Source organism: Pongo pygmaeus, chromosome 8 (assembly GCF_028885625.2).
Source record: "Pongo pygmaeus isolate AG05252 chromosome 8, NHGRI_mPonPyg2-v2.0_pri, whole genome shotgun sequence".
Taxonomy (NCBI): Eukaryota; Metazoa; Chordata; class Mammalia; order Primates; family Hominidae; genus Pongo; species Pongo pygmaeus.
Genome location: NC_072381.2, coordinates 97,679,766 through 97,700,186, shown reverse-complemented (window position 1 = coordinate 97,700,186; position 20,421 = coordinate 97,679,766). Strand labels below are relative to the sequence as shown.

The following is a 20,421-nucleotide window of genomic DNA, read 5'->3' as shown; positions in this document are numbered from 1 at the left end:
TATCACTAACTCCTCACTTGATGTTGCTTTTATTTTAGAGAGTATGACCGGCTATAAATGAGGTCAGTGTAGACCAGTAGGCTGGGATGTGGCATGTGGATATGTTTTGCAGTTGTTATATTTTAAATGAGAATCAACACTTAGAAATCCTGAGAGTTCAGTTCCTTTTGGGAAAAAGGGATAATCTGATAACAGTGGGCCCACATTCCTGCCTGGCAGCAATTAGCTTGAGCTAGGGAAGATTTGTCTTTCAGAAGGGGCATGCATTCCTTCTTACAGCCTGCTTTGCTTATTTACATTACATTTTTGGCCTTGTAAACATATTTGTGAACCGTTCTATACAGTGATTGGAGGAAGTCAGTCTTAGTAGTTTTCAGACATACTGGAGGTTTTTGTTAATAATAAAAATGAAACAAAATACACATGTAAATTGCCCCGAAAGTACAGAAATGATTGTGTAATCAGCACTACGCTTTGCCTCATTTAAAGTTTATGAAGATTATCACATCATCTTATTTTATTTTATTTTTTTGGTGACAGAGTCTCGCTCTGTCACCTGGGCTGGAGTGCAGTGGCACGATCTCCGCTCACTGCAAGCTCTGCCTCCCATGTTCAAGCCATTCTCCTGCCTCAGCCTCCCAGGTAGCTGGGACTACAGGCACCCACCACCACGCCCAGCTAATTTTTTTTCTTTTTTGTATTTTTAGTAGAGATGGGGTTTCACCGTGTTAGCCAGGACGGTCTTGAACTCCTGACCTCAGGTGATCCGCCCACCTTGGCCTCCCAAAGGGCTGGGGTTACAGGCGTGAGCTGCTGCGCCCAGCTTACATCATCTTATTTGATCCTTGCAGGACTACCCTTTGCCTCATTTAAAGTTTACGAAGATGATCACGTCATCTTATTTGATCCTTATGGCAACTATAGGTAGTTGACAGAGAAATGAAAAGTCCCACAGCTCATAAGAAGTCTACTTTAGACAGCTCTGCTACTGCTGAGTTCGCCTTATTTATTTATTTATTTACTTACTTATTTTTTTTTAGACGGAGTTTCACTCTTGTTGCCCAGGCTGGAGTGCAGTGGTGCCATCTCGGCTCACTGCAACCTCCACCTCCCAGGTTCAAGTGATTCTCCTGCCTCAGCCTCCCGAATAGCTGGGATTACAGGTGCCCGCCACCATTGCCCACTAATGTTTGTATTTTTTTAGTAGAAAGACAGGGTTTCACCATGTTGGCCAAGCTGGTTTTGAACTCCTGACCTCAGGTGATCATCCGCCTTGGCCTCCCAAAGTGCTGGGATTACAGGTGTGAGCCACCACGCCCAGCCTGAGCCACCACACCCGGCCTGAGTTTGCCTTATTGTCTAGAACCCAGGTGAGGATGGAGTGAAGGCGGTGGGTGTGGAAGAGCATGTTAGCTTTGCTTCTAGGAAAGTAAGTAGAGCTATCAGCCTGAGCTCTGTGAGCATGCATAAAAGGAGTAACAAGTCACTTCTCTCAATCTTTTTTTTTTTTTTTTTTGAGACGGAGTCTTGCTCTGTCGCCTAGGCTGGAGTGCAGTGGCTCCATCTTGGCTCACTGCAACCTCCGCCTCCTGGGTTCAAGTGATTCTTCTGCCTCAGCCTCCTGAGTAGCTGAGACTACAGGCGTGTGCCAGCCACCATGCCTGGCTAATTTTTGTATTTTTAGTAGAGACGAGGTTTCCCCTTGTTGGACAGGCTGGTCTTGAACTCCTGTCCTCAGGTGATCCACGTGCTTGGGCCTCCCAAAGTGCTGGGAGCCACCGTGCCCAGCCACCGTGCCCAGCCCACTTCTCTCAACCTTTGAGGCATCTCTCGAGCTGCTCACCAAGAAGAGAGGGAGAAAAGAGAGCAAACAGTGTACAGTAAGTCAAGAAGATGATGAGTATAATGTAACAAGGTAGGGAAGACCAAGAACCTTTTGGAGCAAGATGGCTACATTAGGATTTCTGGTCAGTCAGGTCACATAAATAAGGCAGATAGGAACCTTGACACTGGGAAGCCACCGTTCTCAGAAGCCGAATAGATAAGACTATCTAGCCAGTCAGATACAGGGTTAAACTAACAGACTTTTAAGGAAAATGAATATCTTATTTGTACTTACAGTCAACCAGCCAAACTATTATCGATATTATTATATGGCAACAACATAACATCTTTCTAGAAATATTAATGAACAAATTAGGAATTGTCATAAAACAGCAAAAGGGGCAGAGGAAATCAATGAAGCACACTAGAGTTTAACCCTTTCCCTTAAACAATTGAGTTTTTAAATAAGTAAATCCTGTGACTCCCAGACTGAGGCAGGAGGATTGCTTGAGTCCAAGAGTTGGAGACTAGCCTGTGCAACATAGTGGGACCCTCTCTCTACAAAAAATAAAAAATTAGCTGAGTATGGAGGCACATGCCTGTAATCTCAGCTATTCCAGAGGCTGAGGTGGGAGGATTGCTTGAGCCTGGGAAGTCAAAGCTGCAGTGAGCCATGATTACACCATTGCGCTTCAGCCTGGGTGACAGTGATACCCTGTCTCAAAAAAAAAAAAAAAGTATACCATTCATGGGTTTTAGTATATTCGCAGAGTTGTGCAACCATCACCACAATCATTTTAAAACATTTTCATCACCTCAAAAAGAAACATTATACCCTTTGGCAGTTACACTCTATTCCACTCTTCCCTGAGCCCATGGCAGCCACTCATCTTTCTTTCTATGGATTTGCCTGTTCTGGACCATTCATATAAATGACATCAAACAACATGTGGTCTTTTGTGTCTGGCTTTCACTTAACATAATGTTTTCAAAGTTCATTCATATTGTAGTATGTGTCAGTACTTCATTCCTTTTTAGTACTCGTAGTATTCCATTGTATGGATAAACCAGATTTTATTTATCCATTCATTAGTTGATGGACATTTGGATTATTTTCAGTCTTGAGATAATAATGAATAATGCTGCTTTGGGCATTCGTGTACAAGTTTTCATGTGAACACTCATTTTCGTTTCTCTTGGGGATATGCATAGGAGTGGAATTGCTAGGTCATATGCTAACTCTTGTGTTTAACCTTTTCAGGAACTACCAGGTTGTTTTTCAAAGCAGCGGCACTATTTTGCATTTCCACCAGCAGTGTGTGAAAATTCCAATTTCTCTATATCCTTGACAACACTTTTGTTGTCAAGGATATATGTACTTTTGTTATAAGCCATCCTGGTGGGTGTGAAGTGATGTCTCATTGGAATTTTGACTTTCATTTTCCTGATGACCAGTGAGTATATTTTCATATGCTTCTTGGCCATTTATATATCTTCTTTAGAGAAATGTCTACTCAGATCCTTTTTCTATTTGTTAATTGGGTTTTTTTTTTATTAAAGTTGTAAGAGTTTTAAAATATATTCTCTAGGCTGGGCGTGTTGGCTCATGCCTGTAATCCCAGCATTTTGGGAGGATGAGGCAGGTGGATCACCTGCGGTCAGGAGTTCCCAGGACCAGCCTGACCAACAAGGTGAAACCCCATCTCTACTAATAATACAAAAATTAGCTGGGCGTGGTGGTACATGCCTGTAACCCCAGCTACTTGGGAGACTGAGGCAGGAGAATCGCTTGAACCCTTGAGGCGGAGGTTGCAGTGAGGCAAGATTGTGCCACTGCACTCCAGCCTGGGTGACGAGAGTAAAGCTCCATCTTCAAAAATATGCAAATGAAAAAATATATTCTCTATACAAGTCTCTTATCAGATATATGATTTACAAATATTTTATTCCATTCTATAGGTTGTCTTTTCACTTTCTTGATGGTGTTCTTTGAAGCAGAAAGTGTTAAATTTTGGTGAAGTCTAATTTGTCTTTTTAAAAAACTGGTTGTGCTTTTGATGTCATATCTAAGAAGCCACTGCCTAATCCAGGGTCACAAAGATTTAAGTTTTCTTTTAAGATTTGTATTATTGGCCAGGCATGGTGGCTCACACCTGTAATCCTAGCACTGTGGGAGGCCGAGGTGGGCAGATCACCTGAGGTCAGGAGTTCGAGACCAGCCTGGCTAACATGGTGAAACCCTGTCTGTACTAAAAATACCAAAAATTAGCCGGGCGTAGTGACAGGCGCCTGTAATCCCAGCTAGTCAGGAGGCTGAGACAGGAGAATCGCTTGAACCCAGGAGGTGGACGTTGCGGTGAGCTGAGATCACACCTTTGCACTCCAGCCTGGACAACAAGAGCAAAACACTATCTCAAAAAAAAAGTTGTATTGTTTAATTATTTAGCTGTTACATGGAAGTCTTTGATCTATTTTGAATTAGTTTTTATGTATGGTGTGAGGTAAGAGTCCAACTTCATCTTTTTACATGTGGATATCCAGTACAGTTTGTTGAAAAGACTAGTCCTTCCTCATTGAATTGTTTTGGCATCCTTTTTTTTTTTTTTTTTTTTTTTTTGAGATGGAGTCTTGCTCTGTTGCCCAGGTTGGAGTGCAGTGACTGCAACCTCCGCCTCCCAGGTTTAAACAATTCTTATGCCTCAGCCTCCCGAGTAGCTGGGACTACAGGCGTTGGCCACCGTGCCCAGATAATTTTTGTATTTTTAGTAGAAATGGTGTTTCACCATCTTGGCCAGGCTAGTCTCGAACTCTTGGCATCAAGTGATCTGCCCACCTTGGCCTCCCAAAGTGCTGGGATTACAACATGCCCGGCCATCATCCTTTCAAAAATAAGTTGATCAAAAGGTGAGGGTTTATCTCGGAGCTTTCTGTTCTGTTCCATTAATCTGTATGGTTTTTTTTTGAGATGGAGTCTTTCTCCCAGGCTGGACTGCAGTGGCGCTATCTCGGCTCACTGCAAGCTCCGCCTCCCAGGTTCACGCCATTCTCCTGCCTCAGCCTCCTGAGTAGCTGGGACTACAGGCGCCTGCCACCAAGCCTGACTAATTTTTTGTATTTTTAGTAGAGACGGGGTTTCACCGTGTTAACCAGGATGTTCTCGATCTCCTGACCTCATGATCCGCCTGCCTCGGCCTCCCAAAGCGCTGGGATTACAGGTGTGAGCCGCCGTGCCTGGCCCATTAATCTGTATGTTTATCCTGATGCCAGTATCACACTATTTTGTTTACAATTGTTTTGAAGTCAGGCAGTTTGAGTCTTCCAGCTTTGTTCTTCTTTCTCAAGACTTTTTTGACCATTCTGGGTCCTCTGCATTTCCAAAGATGTTTTAGGATCAATTTGTCAATTTCTGCAAAAAAGGAGTCTTAGGTGGGATTTTGATCTATTTGGGGATTACCATTATCTTAAAAATACTGTCTTCCCATCCATGAACATGGGAGTCTTTCCATTTAAAGTTTAAGTTTTACATTTCTTTTGTTAAATTTATTCGTAAGTTTTTTTTTTTTTTTTTGAGGCGGAGTCTCACTCTGTAGCCCAGGTGGAGTGCAATGGCAAGATCTTGGCTCACTGAAACCTCCACCTCCCAGGTTCAAGCAATTCTCTTGTCTCAGCTTCCCTAGTAGCTGGGCTTACAGGCGCCCGCCACCGTGTTCAGCTAATTTTTGTTTTTGTTTTTGAGACAGACTTTTGCTCTGTCACCCAGGCTGGAGTGCAGTGGCGTGATCTCGGCTCACTGCAACCTCCGCCTCCTGGGTCCAAGCGATTCTCCTGCCTCAGCCTCCCGAGTAGCTGGGATTACAGGTATGTGCCACCATGCCCGGCTAATTTTTGTAGTTTTAGTAGAGACAGGGTTTTACCATGTTGGCCAGGCTGGTCTCGAACTCCTGACCTCAGGTGATCACCTGCCTTGGCCTCCCAAAGTGCTGGGATTATAGGGGTGAGCCACTGCACCCAGCCTAATTTTTGTATTTTTTGAGAGACAGAGTTTCACCATGTTGGTTAGGCTGGTCTCGAACTCCTGACCTCAGGTCATCCACCTGCCTCGGCCTCTCAAAGTGCTAGGGTTACAGGCATGAGCCACTGTGCCCAGCCAGTATTTTATTTTTTGATGCTATTATAAATTGTTTTCTTATTTTTAGTTTGTTCATTGCTACTGTATAGAAATACAATTGATATTTTTATATTCAAGATCGTGTCTTCTGCAAATGGAGCTAATTTTACTTTTTTCTTTCTAATTTGTACACCGTTTATTTCATTTTCTTGCCTAATTGGTCTGTTTAGAACTTCCAGGACAGTGTTGAATAGAAGTGGCAAGAGTGGAAATCCTTGTCATCTTCTCGATCTTAATGGTGAAAACATTATCTGTCACCATTAAGTACGATGCTAGCAGTAGCTTATTCATAGAGTCCCTTTTTCAGGTTGAGGAAATTCTCTTTTATTCCTAGTTTGATCAGCGTTTTTGTCATGAAAGAGATATACTGTATTTTTGAAACAATCTCATAGTGAAAAGTTGTTATTGTACATTATAGCACAAATAATTTTTTTACTGAACCAATTACAGTAATTTGACCATTGGATACTTTAGTGTGATTTTCTTTTTTTTTTTTTTGAGACAAAGTTTTGCTGTTGTTGCCCAGGCTGGAGTGCAATGGCACTATCACGGCTCACTGCAACCTCCGCCTCCCGAGTTCAAGTGATTCTCCTGCCTCAGCTTCCTGAGTAGCTGGGATTACAGGTATGTGCCCCCACGCCTGGCTAATTTTGTATTTTTAGTAGAGATGGGATTTCACCATGTTGGACAGGCTGGTCTCGAACTCCTGACCTCTGGTGATCCCCCCCACCTCAGCCTCCCAAAGTGTTGGGATTACAGGCGTGAGCCACCATGCCTGGCCTCTTTAGTGTGATTTTCTATATCATCACAATACCATCAGAATCAGAAAATTATTGATGAATAGAAATGAGAGTGGGCATCCTTGTCATGCTTGTTCCTGATTATAGAGGAAAGGCTTTCAGCTTTTCACTGCTGAATATGTTCATTGTTTGCTTGTCTTCCATGGCCCTTATTGTACTGAAGTACACAATGGAGGTATTCCTTGTATACCTAATTTGTTGAGAGTTTTTACCATGAAAAGCTGTTGAATTTTGTCAAATTATTTTTCTGCTCTATTTTTCCCTGCCTTTTTTCACAGATCCTGCATGTGGCATCTGAAAGCTGTCTGTGAGGAGGTATTTTTTTGTTTGTTTTTTTTTTTGAGATGGAGTTTTGCTCTTGTTGCTCAGGCTAGAGTGCAAGAGTGCAGTGGCAAGATCTTGGCTCACTGCAACCTCTGCCTCCCAGGTTCAAGCGATTCTCCTGCCTCAGCCTCCTGAGTAGCTGGGATTACAGTCATGTGCCACCACACTTGGCTAATTTTGTATTTTTAGTGGAGACGGGGTTTTCCCATGTTGGTCAGGCTGGTCTTGAACTCCTGACCTCAGGTGATCTGCCTGCCTTGGCCTCTCGAAGTGTTGGGATTACAGGCGTGAGCCACTGCACCTGACCATCTTTTTTTTTTTTAAGACACTATTGCATTCTTGTCAGCCTGATTGGAGTGCAATGGTGCAATCATGGCTCACTGCAGACCTAAACTCTTGGGCTCAAGGAATCTTTCTACCTTAGCATCCCTGAGTACTTGGGAATATAGGCATGTGCCATCATGCCCAGCTGTTTTTGTAGAGATGGTGTCTTGCTGTGTTGCCCAGGCTGGTCTTGAGCTCTTGAACTCAAGCCATCCTCCCACCCCAGCCTCCCAAAATGCTGGGATGACAGTCATGAGCCACTATACTTAGCCTTTTTTCTGCATCTATTGAGATGATTGTGTGGGGTTGTTCCCCCTTCATTCTGTTAATGTGGTATATCACATTTATTGATTTGCAATAAGTGTGTTGATGTTGAACCATCCTTGCATTGCAGGAATAAATCTCACTTGATCAAGGTGAATGATCCTTTTAACGTGCTGTTGAATTTGGTTTGCTAGTATTTTGTTGAGGGTATTTGCATCAATATTCAGCAGTGATATTGGCCTGTAGTTTTCCTTTTTTGATGTGTCTTTGTGTAGTTTTGGTATCAGGGTAATACTGGCCTCACAGAATGAGTTTGGAGTTATTCCTTCCTTCTCTATTTTTTGGAATAATTTGAGTAGAATTGGTATTAGTTCTTTAAATATTTAGTAGAATTCAGCAGGAAAGCCATGGGTCCTGGGCTTTTCTTTGCTAGGAGACTTAATTACAGCTTCAATCTTGTTACTTGTTGGTGTGTTCAGGTTTTGGATTTCTTCATGGTTCAATCTTGGTAGGTTGTATGTGTCTATGAATTTATCCATTTCTTCTAGATTTTTCAATTTATTGGCATATAGTTGCTCATAATAGCCACTAATGATCTTTTGAATTTTTGTGGTATCAGTTGTAATGTCTCCTTTTTCATCTCTGATTTTGTGTCGTCTCTCTTTTTTTCTTAGTCTGGCTAAATGTTTGTCTATATTCATCAAGGTTATTGGCCTGTAATTTTCTTTTCTTGTAGTGTCCTTGTCTGGCTTTAGTATCAGGGTAATACTGATTTCATAAAATGAGTTTGGAGGTATTCTCTCTTCTTCTTTTTTGGAAGAATTTGAGAAAGATTGGTATTCTTTTTTTTTTTTGAGACAGAGTCTCACTCTGTTGCCCAGGCTGGAGTGCAATGGCACAGTCTTGGCTCACTGCAACCTCTGCCTCCCAGGTTCAAGCAATTCTCCTGCCTCAGCCTCCCGAGTACCTGGGACTACAGGCGTGTGCCACCACACCTGGCTAATTTTTGTAGTTTTAATAGAGACAGGATTTCACCATGTCTGCCAACCTGGTCTTGAACCCCTGACTTCAGGTGATCCGCCTTCCTCAGCCTCCCAAAGTGCTGGGATTACAGGTGTGAGCCACCGTGCCCAGCCTGCTTTTTCTTTTTCTTATTTATTTATATTGCTATGAACATACATTTATCTTAACTTACAGCTGAAAATTCAATACTATCATTCTTTGTTTTGTTGCTCAAATTATTATGGCTTTGACCCTTAGGAGTTTCTTCATTTTGGCTCCTGTGTATTTTGAATAAGCCACATCTTTTTTAGAGTATTGTTTTACTTCTGTTCTAGACTCATCTTATATTTTTCTTGTCCTAGCCCTTGAATCAATCACTTAGTTCCTTTTATTGGAAAATAATTTTTTTATTTTATTTTGAGACTGAGTCTTACTCTGTCACCCAGGCTGGAGTACAATGGTGTGATCTCGGCTCATTGCAACCTCTGCCTCCCAGGTTCAAGCAATTTTCCTGCCTCAGCCTCCCAGGTAGCTGGGATTACAGGCATGTGCCACCATGCCTGGCTAATTTTTGTATTTTTAGTAGAGATGGGATTTCACCATGTTGGCCAGGCTGGTCTCAAACTCCTGACCTGAGGTGATCTGCTCGCCTCAGCCTCCCAAAGTCCTGGGATTACAAGCGTGAGCCAACTCACCTGTCCGGAAAATAATCTTCACAGACCAAGATCTGGGCACTAGATGTGCTCATTGTTGCTAAGGTGTCATTGCTTCTAGTGGCCAGTCTAGTGCCTCTGGTGGACAGCCACATATACACATTTTTATATTTCTATGTCCTTTTGTATATATTAAAAATATAAGTTTGTATTGATACCTTTGATTCCAACTTAGTACCACAATTGTAACCTTTTCCCGTTTCTTATTTATAACTTCTTTTTCCAACAGTGAGAACACTGGATTTCATTTTCTACAATTTACTTTCTTATTTCCTCAATTCTAGTGTACACATAGTTTCATAATTGCTAGCTCACCTGTGAGAAACACTTTTAAAATAGGTCACGATATTTACATATAGTTCTTTTTCTCTTAAGCTTTATTGTATCCAGTCAAAATCCAGCTTTCCATGGTTAAGTTCTTTTCTTTTACACTCCTTCAATGTGATTATGTTACTCATTTATAGTTGTTAGGTTAGTTTGTTAGAATTTTGATTCTGTTTCCCACCCCACCCCCCATCATAGTTGGTTTTATTCTTGTGATAAAGAATATATAACATAAAATTTATCATTTTGACCTTTTTGTGTGTGTGTATAGATGGGGTCTGACTATGTTGCCCAGACTGGTCTCAAACTCCTGGCCTCAAGTATCTTCCTACCTTGGCTTTCCAAAGTACTGGGGTAACAAGCATGAGCCACTGCATCTGGCCCATTTTGAGCATTTTTAAGTGTATTGTTCAGTGGCAATAAATACATCCACGTTGTTGTGTAACCATCACCATCACCCATCTCTAGAACTTTTTTCATCTCACCAAACTGAAATTCTGTGCCCATCAAATAATAACTCACCATTTCCCCTCCCTTCAGACCCTTGCAACCACCAGTCTGTTTTCTGTCTGTGAATTTGACTACTCTAGGTACCTTATGTAAGTGGAGTTGTGTAGTGTAGTGTTTGTCCTTTTGTGATTAACTGATTTCTTTTTTTTTTTTTTTTTTTTTGAGATGGAGTCTTGCTCTGTCACCAGGCTGGAGTGCACTGGTGCAGTCTTGCCTAACTGCAACCTCTGCCTCCCAGGTTCAAGCAATTCTCCTGCCTCAGCCTCCTGAGTAGCTGGGACTACAGGTGCACACCACCACTCCCAGCTAATTTTTGTATTTTTGGTAGATATGGGGTTTCACCATGTTGGCCAGGATGGTCTCAATCTCTTGACCTCCTGATCCGCCTGCCTTGGCTTCCCAAAATGCTGGGATTGCAGGCATGAGCCACCGTGCCCAGCCAGCTTATTTCATTTAGTATGTCTTCTAGGTTCATATGGTAGCATGTGCCAGAATTTTTTTCCTTTTTAAGGCTGAATAAATTTTATTATATAAACTACATTTTGTTTATTGATTCATCCATCAATGGACACTGGGGTATCTTCCACCTTTTGGCTGTTGCCAGTACTGCTGCTATGAACATAGCTGTACAAATATCTGTTTGAGTCTTTGGTTTCATTTCTTTTGTATATGTATCCAGCAGTGGAATTGTTACATCACATGGTAATTCTATTTCTAATTTTCTGAGGAACTGCCATACTGTTTTCCATACTGCTGTACCATTTTGTATTCTCACTAGCAGTGTGCACAGGTTCCAGTTTTTCCACATCCTCACCTGCACTTATTATTTATTTTATTTTATTTTTTAATATTATGTTTTGAGACCGAGTCTCGCTCTGTTGCCAGGCTGGAGTGCAATGGCACGATCTCGGCTCCTGCAAGCTCTGCCTCCCGGGTTCACGCCATTCTCCTGCCTCAGCCTCCCGAGTAGCTGGGACTACAGGCGCATGCCACCACACCCAGCTAATTTTTATATTTTTAGTAGAGACGGGGTTTCACCATGTTGGCCAGGATTTTTTTTTTTTTTTTTTTGAGACGAAGTCTCGCTCTGTCGCCCAGGCTGGAGTGTAGTGGCGCTATCTCTGCTCACTGCAAGCTACGCCTCCCGGGTTCACACTGTTCTCCTGTCTCAGCCTCCCGATTGGCTGGGACTATAGGCACCCGCCACCACACCGGGCTAATCTTTTGTATTCACAGTGTTTTTAAAATAATTATCCTAATCGGTATGAAGTAGTATTTCATTTTAGTTTTGATTTGTACTTTTCTAATGATTAGTGATGTTGAGCATCTTTTTATATGCTTATTGGCCATTTGTGTATCTTCTTTGGAGAAGTGGCTTTTCAAGACCTTTGCCCATTTAGAAATTTTTTGTTGTTTTGTTGGAGATTTTAATATATTCTGGATATTAACCCCTTATCAGATATTTTTTCCCACTCCACAGGTTGCCTTTTCGCTGTGTCCTTTGCACAGAAATTTTTTATTTTAATATAGGTCAGTTTATTTATTTATTTACTTATGTATTTAGTTTTTGAGATGGCCTAGGCTGGAGTGCAATGGTGTGATCTCGGCTCACCGCAACCTCCACTTCCCAGGTTCAAGAGATTCTTCTGCCTCAGCCTCCTGAGTAGCTGGGATTACAGGCACGCGCCACCATGCTCGGCTAATTTTGTATTTTTAGTGGAGACAGGGTTTCTCCATGTTGGTCAGGCTGGTCTTGAACTCCTGACTTCAGGTGATCTGCCTGCCTTGACCTCCCAAAGTGCTGGGATTACAGGCGTGAGCCACCACGCCTGGCCAATTCAGTTTATTTTTTTCTTTTATTGGCTGTGTTTTTGGTGTCATATCCAGGAAATCATTGCCCAATCCAGTGTCATGAAGCCTTTGCCCTATGTTTTCTTCTAAGAGTTTTATGATTTTAGCTCTTATATATATATTTTTTTTATCCATGCCCCGGATTTTTTTTCTACACCAAAGTTAAAGAATAAGAGGAATTCAACTATCTTTTATCCAGTACTTACTGTATTGCTCAGTTCTCGCATTGCTATAAAGAAATACCTGAGACTGGGTAATTTATAAAGAAAAGAGGTTTAATTGGCTCACAGTTCTGCAGGCTGTGCAGGAAGCATCTTGCTGGCATCTGCTCGGTTTCTGGGGAGGCCTTGGAAACTTTCAGTCATAGTGGAAGGCAAAGGGGAAGAAAGCACCACTTACATGGCAGGAGCAGGACCAAGGAGGAGGGAGGTGCTACACACTTTTAAACAACCAGATCTCACTCACTCACTATCACAAGAACAGCACCAAGAGGATGCTGCTAACCCATTCATGAGAACTCTGCCCCCATGATCCAGTCACCTCCCACCAGGCCCCACCTCCAACACTGGGGTTTACAGTTCAGCTTGAGATTTGGTGGGGACACAGATCCAAACCATATCACTTACATAGTTTCATTTTTTACATTTTGTTTTCTTATTTATTGGGAGTTTATTTTTGTGAATGATGTTAGATGTGGATCTGATTTTGTCTTTTTCCTGATGGCAACTCAATTGTCCAGACACTATTAAAAGTCCATCTTTTACACTGAATTGAAATGCCACTTTTGTTAAAAGCTATGTTTCCATATGTATTTCAGTCTAATTCTGTACTTTCTAGTCTTTTCTGTTGTTCTATCTGTCTTTTTTGTTTGTTTGTTTTCCAAGCCAGAGTCTTGCTCTGTCACCCAGGCTGGAGTGCAGTGGCAACCTCTGCCTCCGGGGTTCAAGTGATTCTCCTGCCTCAGCCTACCAAGTAGCTGGGACTACAGGTGCCTGCCACTGTGCCTGGCTAATTTTTGTATTTTTAGTAGAGACAAGGTTTCACCTTGTTGGCCAGGCTGGTCTCGAACTCCCGACCTTAGGTGATTCACCTGCCTTTATCTCCCAAAGTGCTGGGATTACAGGTGTGAGCCACCATGCCTGGCCTTTCTTTGCTATTTATTCTTGTGTGTTTGTTTTTCCGTATAAACTTTAACATCAGTATGTCTCCATAAAATAGCTTTTTGGTATTTTTATTGGGGTTCTGCATTAATTTTTAAACTATACTTGACAGAGCTTTGGGAATCCTTGTCAGTATCACCAACACTGATGGAGCCCAGAATTTTTGTTTTGTTTTGTTTATTTGGATAGGGGGAGGGTGTCACTGATTTCCTCTTCCCTTCTTGAACCAGTCATTTCATTTTATGAATTAGATTTCCATAAGATTTCAGTGGAAGACAGCGTATTTCTTTTTTAAAAAATAGTTTGAAACCTATATCATAAAGTAGCCTCTACTTGAATGCTTGGTGGTGTGATACTGCTGACACAGCCTTGTCTGTGAAGACTAGATTAGATTGTCTATATAAGCATCAGTTGCTCTCCTTGTGTCTACCAACATTGAGCCTAGTTTTGCCTACTGTGGCAATAAAAAGTGGGTTTACTTTTTTACCTAATAGTCTTGAATACTTGAGGATTGCTTTTATCGATTGGTCACAGTTTTATGGATGAGTCCATTTTAATGGGGTTGAAGGGAATATAGGTAATCATTCTTTAGCTTGCATTGCTGCTGGGATTCTGGAGCAACAATGCTTGTACTTGAATCTTGTACATCATTTGCCTTTGTGTGGCCTGGGTCTCCCAATCGCCTTTCGCAAGCCCGTTTCCTCATCAGCAAAATGTGGACCATAATAGTATCTGCCTCATAGGTGTGTGGTGAGAATTCAGTGAGAAAATGCATGTAATGTGTATGTCCCTAGCATATAGTAAATGTTTAATAAATGTGGACTAATAATGTGACATTACTAGGGAGAGGAGAAGTAATTATTTCTAGATGGATGACAACAGGGTATAATTTCAAAGTTGTAGACAGCTAGCTAGATGCTAGATGGGGGTTGGAGGGGGTGACTTTTTTTTTTTTGAGACAGAGTCTCGCTTTGTTGCCCACGCTGGAGTGCAATGGTGCGATCTGGGCTCACTGCCACCTCCGCCTCCCGGGTTCAAGTGATTCTCCTACCTCAGCCTCCTGAGTAGCTGGGATTATAGGCACACACCATTATGCCCGGCTGATTTTTGTATTTTTAGTAGAGACGGGGTTTCACCATGTTGGTCAGGCTGGTCTCGAACTCCTGACCTCACGATCCACCCACCTCGGCCTCCCAAAGTGCTAGGATTACAGGCGTGAGCCACCGTGCCTGGCTGGGGGTGACTTTTCTTAAAGTCTATGTCTATACACCTGCTATGTACCCACACACACAAAAAAAATACAAAGTTTATATCTAAAGAAATAGAATAGCATCGGTGGTAAGAAAGAGTCAGAATCTAGGCTGCTAACTTTCTAAACTTCCAGCAGTTATTATCCTGTGTGCACAAAGAAACAAAGTGGAACCTAAAATTGAAGCAACATTGGGCCAAACCACATTAGATTAGCAGTTGAGTGAGGAAAGTAGGTGTTAGAATTAGGCTGTGGGTTCTGTTCCATTGTCTGCTTGAATCTTTCACCCGACAAACCATTTAAAAAATCGTTTTGGAAATCGCCCCAGTTGTGAGCCAACAAACTAGTTCCTTTTTTTAAATGTTTTTTCTTTTCTTTTTTTTTTTTTTTTTTTTTTGAGACGGAGCTTCGCTCTTGTTGCCCAGGCTGGAGTGCAGTGCCACAATCTCGGCCTACTGCAACCTCCACCTCCCAGGTTCAAGCCATTCTCCTGCCTCAGCCTCCGGAGTAGCTGAGATTATAGGCATGCGCCACCATGCCTGGCTAATTTTATGTTTTTAGTAGAGACAGGGTTTCTCCATGTTGGTCAGGCTGGTCTTGAACTCCTGACCTCAGGTGATCTGCCTGCCTTGGCCTCCCAAAGTGTTGAGATGAACTTTTAACTTGGTGGAGTGTTTAACAGCATGGTCATTTTGTGTCTAAAGACTTGGGTTTGAATCCTAGCTCTTCTATTTTATACCTATGTGGTTCCAACCAAATAACTTTTCTGAGCTTTAATTTCCCTGTCCAGTAAAAAATGGGACTAATAGGATCTATATAAGGGGTTTATTGAATATATTATATATATGTATAATATATAATAGATTTATTCCCCAAGCAAGTATATGTGCTGCAAGATACTGACTGAGTATTCAGTAAGCATCTGTTCTGACATACTGGCTTTGCTTCTTTCTAAGCTTAACCCCTTCACTTATGTGTTAGATTCCTTACTCTAGGACAAGGTTCCTGTAAAGTTTCCTTCTCTCTTTCTCTTTCATTATCAGTTTTTCCCCTCTCTTCATGTAAATCTTTTGTGGCTTAGATTTGATTGATTGATTGAGAGATATATAGATACATAGATGGGAGTTTAATTATAGAAGAGTTCTGTACTTTAATGAGGCTGTCTCTTGGATTTAAGTGGATAGAATTGGTTGCATTGATATTCATCCATTATTTGGGGGGTAATAAAATCAGAATTATAAACTAGGGTCTTTCATCCTTAGCGCTATTGATATTTTGTGCCAAAATCTTTTTTTCTTTTTTTTTTTTAAAGACACAGTCTCACTCTGTTGCCCAGGCTGGAGTGCAGTGGCACAGTCTTGGCTCACACAACATCTGCCTCCCAGATTCAAGTGATTCTTGTGCCTCAGCCTCCCGAGTAGCTGGGATTACAGGTTTGTGCCACCATGCCAAGCTGATTTTTGTATTTTTAGTAGAGACAGTGTTTCAACATGTTGGCCAGGCTGGTTTCGAACTCCTGGCCTCATGTGATCCTCCCGCCTCAGCCTCCCAAAGTGCTGGGATTACAGGTGTGGGCCAAATAATTCTTTCTTGTGGGAGATATCCCGTACAGTGTAGGTTGCTTAGTGGCATCCCTGGCCTCTACTCACTATATGCCATTAGCACCTTCAGTTGTGACAATAAAAAATGCCTCTAGTCATTGCTATATGTCCTCAGTGGGGGTTGGTGAGTGGGAATAGTCACCCATTGAGAACTACTTACTATAAACACTGGTTCATCTATAGCAATTATAAAGGGATAATTATTTACCTGGTTTCCTAATAGTCTTATAAAGTATAATCCTATTATCAGCCTACCTAATGAATGTTTTTGACCTCCAGAGATGACAAATAACATCTGGAATTCACATAAGTATGTGTTAAGAATGCTGGTAATAACATGGTGGTTATGGAGGTGGTCCATTTGCACCTTAGTCACTATGACCATAATAATGATGATGATTTTATAATAATCAAGTTACCATTCGTGGATGACTACTGTGTACCAGGAACTATGCCTTGGTGAAGTTTATATAAACATATTTTACAGGAGAAACTCTGTGAAGGTTGCCTGAGTGTGATGCAACTATAGGTGCCCCTGTCAATTTAATGGGCCATGTATACATTTCATCTGACTCTTTTTTTTTTTTTTTTTTTTGAGATGGAGTTTTGCTCTTGTTGCCCAGGTTGATCTTGGTTCACCGCAACCTCTGCCTCCCGGGTTCAAGCGATTCTCCTGCCTCAGCCTCCCGAGTAGCTGGGATTACAGGAGTCTGCCACCACGCCTGGCTAATTTTGGTATTTTTAGTAGAGATGGGGGTTTCTCCACGTTGGTCAGGCTGGTCTTGAACTCCCGACCTCAGGTGATCCGCCTGCCTCGGCCTCCCAAAGTGCTGGGATTACAGGCGTGAGCCATCACGCCTGGCCTCATCTGACTCTTGATTGTCAAAACTAGATGAGGCCAAGATGGGCATGATGGCACACCATCCTAGTTGGGAGGCTGAGATGGGAGGATTGCTTGGGCCTGGGTGTTCAAGTTCAGCCTGCGCAACATAGGGAGAACTGTTTTTTAAAAAAACAAGCTAGATGAGGCCAGAAAGTCTGGTTTGACCAGAATAGTCCAGTAGTATCCAGTACCTCAGGAGCAGAGAGGTCATCTGGTAAAGGTGAGGGTATGTAATTATCGAACACAAGCTGGAAGTGGTCAGTAGATCAGTGCAGACAGTGAAGAATCATACTAAGGCAAAGTACAGGTCAAGTTTCGTGAGGCAGCATTCTCTGAGTTGGGCAGATTATCTTCTGTACATATGGGTGGAACTGAACCGTCTGTACAGAATACAGGTTGAGCATTCCAAATCTGAAAAAATTCAAAATTCAAAATCAGAAATGCTCCAAAATTCTAAATTTTTTGAGCACCAACATGATGCTCAAAGTAGATGCTGTATTGGTAAATGTAATGCAAATATTTAAAAATCCAGGAAAATCTGAAACACATCTGATCCCAACCATTTTTGATAAGGGATATTTATGGTTTGCTTTTTTTAGAGGGCTATCTTGAGAGAATTAGTTACGGGTCAATAACTCTTCCCAGCCTGTGATTTGAATTGATGTTTAGAAACCAGGCCAGGTGCAGTGGCTTATGCCTGTAATCCCAGCATTTTGGGAGGCTGAAGTGGACAGATTGCTTGAGCCCAGGAGTTCGAGTCATTCTGGGAAACATGGCAAAACCCTGTCTCTACTAAAAATAAAAATACAAAAAATTAGCCGGGCATGGTGGCGTATGCCTGTAGTCCCAGCTGCGCAGGAGGCTGAGGTGGGAGGATCACCTGAGCCCAGGAAGTCATGAGCCATGATAGCGCCACTGCACTCCAGCCTGGGCGATGGGAGTGAGACCCTATCTTAAAAAAAAGAAGAAGAAGAAAACCATGACAGTTGTCTTTAAGCTGCCCTTGCTGTTCTGGGTTCATGAAGCATCTATGGGAGGTTGCCCATATGTAAAATTAGTTGAGTTTGAAGAAATGTTAACGTTATATGGTATTCTTTTAATTTTGTTTTAAAAATAATTTTTCTTATTCAAATCCTGAATTAGAAGTTGTTTGGTATAAATATTGGAAATTGTTGAGGGGAGAATTTATTCAAAGTTTAATCATTTTGCTTTTATCTGTGTTATACTTAGCTCTTAGTTACTGGAAGTGTCAAGTTTTATTTTTAGATCTTAACTAGAGTCTAAAGTAATTACTAAAAGCTAGTTTTCAAATAATATGTAATGAGTAAAGTCCTGAGTTAAAAGATTTAGCATACTGAATTAACTTAGTTAACTGATGCTGTACTTACATGGGCCTCCTATTTCTTGTGGCCAAGATAGCATCAACAGAAATATTTGAAATAATTGTCTCGAGACACACCTGAGAAGGTTTAATTATGTTAATTGTACTACTGTTCCTTAGTGAGCCTTCTTAGTTTAGCACCTCTTTGGTATGTGTAGCTACTTTCCAGTATTCAAGTGGTACTATTTCCAGATGATTTTTGGTGGTTGATATTTGTAATATCAGTAATTCATGTATCTCCCCCTTCCTTTTATTTTACTGTGTTTTATGATATTTTGAAAAGCTTTATTTTTAAGAACTTTTTATTGAAAGATGTCAGTGTTCAACTTAATGCATTTTTACGAACTGAACATACCTGTATAACCAGCACATGACCTGGAACCCCAAAGCCCCCTTCATTCTCCTTTCCAAATCCAATCACTACTCCCACTCCCAAGGGTAATGACTATCCTGGGATGAAGGCATAGCTTGATTTTACTTCCTCTTCTGCTTTGTATAAATGGAAGGTTACAGTATTTACTCTTTTGTGTCTAGCCTCTTTCACTCAACCTTATATTAGTGAGATTCATGTTTATTGTGCTTTGTTCTATATTATTCCTTTTTATTGCTGTATACTTTCCATTGTGTGAATGTACAATTTATCATTTCACTGTTGATTGTCATTTGATCATTTCTAGTTTGGGCTAGTTTGAATAGTGTTGCTATGAACATATAAATGCATTTATTTGGGTTATTTATCTGTTACTAGCATTGTTAGGTCATAGTGTGAGCTTTAGTGTATAGTGCCAGTTTTTGAAAATGGTTGTACCCATACCAAATTGCATGTCTATAGCAGTGTGTGAGAGTTTGTTAACTTCTCTAACACTTGGTATTTGCCCTCTTTTTCTTTTTAGCTATTCTGGTAAACATGTAGTAGTATCTCAGAAAATCTTCTGTTGGGAAAGTTAGTTGCAAATTTGGGACCTCCTGGGACTTTAATCTGTCACACCAACTTCATGCCACCACTGAAGCCTCAGTGATACCTCTTCATCCAATAGAGTCCCTTTGCTTAGGGCAAGCATGATCTTCAGTCTGCACTCAGAATTAGCAGATATTCCCAGAGAAGAAAATGAATGATGATTATCAGCTCACCTCAGAGGTTGCTCGCCTTTCTGGAACTGGTTTATCCAATCCTTGTTGCTTGCACAACTTTCCAGCATCTTTGCAAATGTGATTTTTGTAATTTATCCTGGCCTTTTCTAGTTGTTGAAGCTGAATTAGTTTGCCATGAGCTGCTATATCCTACCCAGAAGTGGAAGTTGTCAGTAGATTCTTGGGATTTTCTGTATACATAATCATATTGCTTGAGAATTATGTTAATTTTTTTCCTCTTTCCTTTCCCATCTCTATGTGTTTTGTTTCTTTTTCTTGGTTTATTTGGACTGGTTAGAACTACCAATACAATGTTGAAATAGAAGAAGTGTTAGTGGCATCGTGTTGGTGGGGAGGGCGGGAGATTGTTTACATTAATTGTAATGTAAACTATTGAGTATACCATTGAATATGATAATTACCATAGTTTCTGCGATATTCTTTTTAAAATGGAGAAATTTAATTCCAGTTTGCTGACTTTAAAAAAATACATGAGTGGTTGTTGAATTTAAGTACTTTTCTGCACCTACCGAGATGATTATGATTTTCTTCTCTTTTTTCTGATCATATGGTTTAATGTATACTTTTAAAAAATAGTATACTTAAACCCATTCATGTCTACTGTAGTACTTATTTTTGTTTCCTTTCATGCATGAGTCAGTTCTGTACATATACTCTCTCGCTTTAAACCTGTTATACATTTAATCCTGCTATGTATTATGGTTCTTAGCTAAGGGACTCCTTTGGTAGATTAGAAGCATTGCAGACTCCCCCTACTACCTCTGTTTTATATGCGGAAGAAGGAGTAAAAAACTGAAAACTTTCCTTGGAGCATTTGTTTTGACCTACTTTAATTTTTGTTTCCTGGCTTTTGTTATTTGGGATTGTAAGGGAAGAAGAATGGGGTCAGGG

General features: G+C 41.2%; 1 protein-coding gene across 3 annotated transcripts in view; it reads left to right on the top strand.

Annotated features, from left to right (window-relative positions):
• IDE (insulin degrading enzyme) overlaps window positions 1–20,421 on the top strand; it is a 132,321-nt gene that overhangs the window by 13,378 nt on the left and 98,522 nt on the right. Inside the window, exon 1 of one of the 3 annotated variants that reach the window (XM_054436218.2) lies at window positions 6,505–6,616. The exons of the other annotated variants lie outside the window; for them this stretch is intronic. The gene's annotated coding sequence lies outside the window, so the exon portion shown is untranslated. Of the gene's footprint in view, window positions 1–6,504; window positions 6,617–20,421 lie in introns of those variants that run through there. 3 annotated transcript variants of the gene reach the window in all.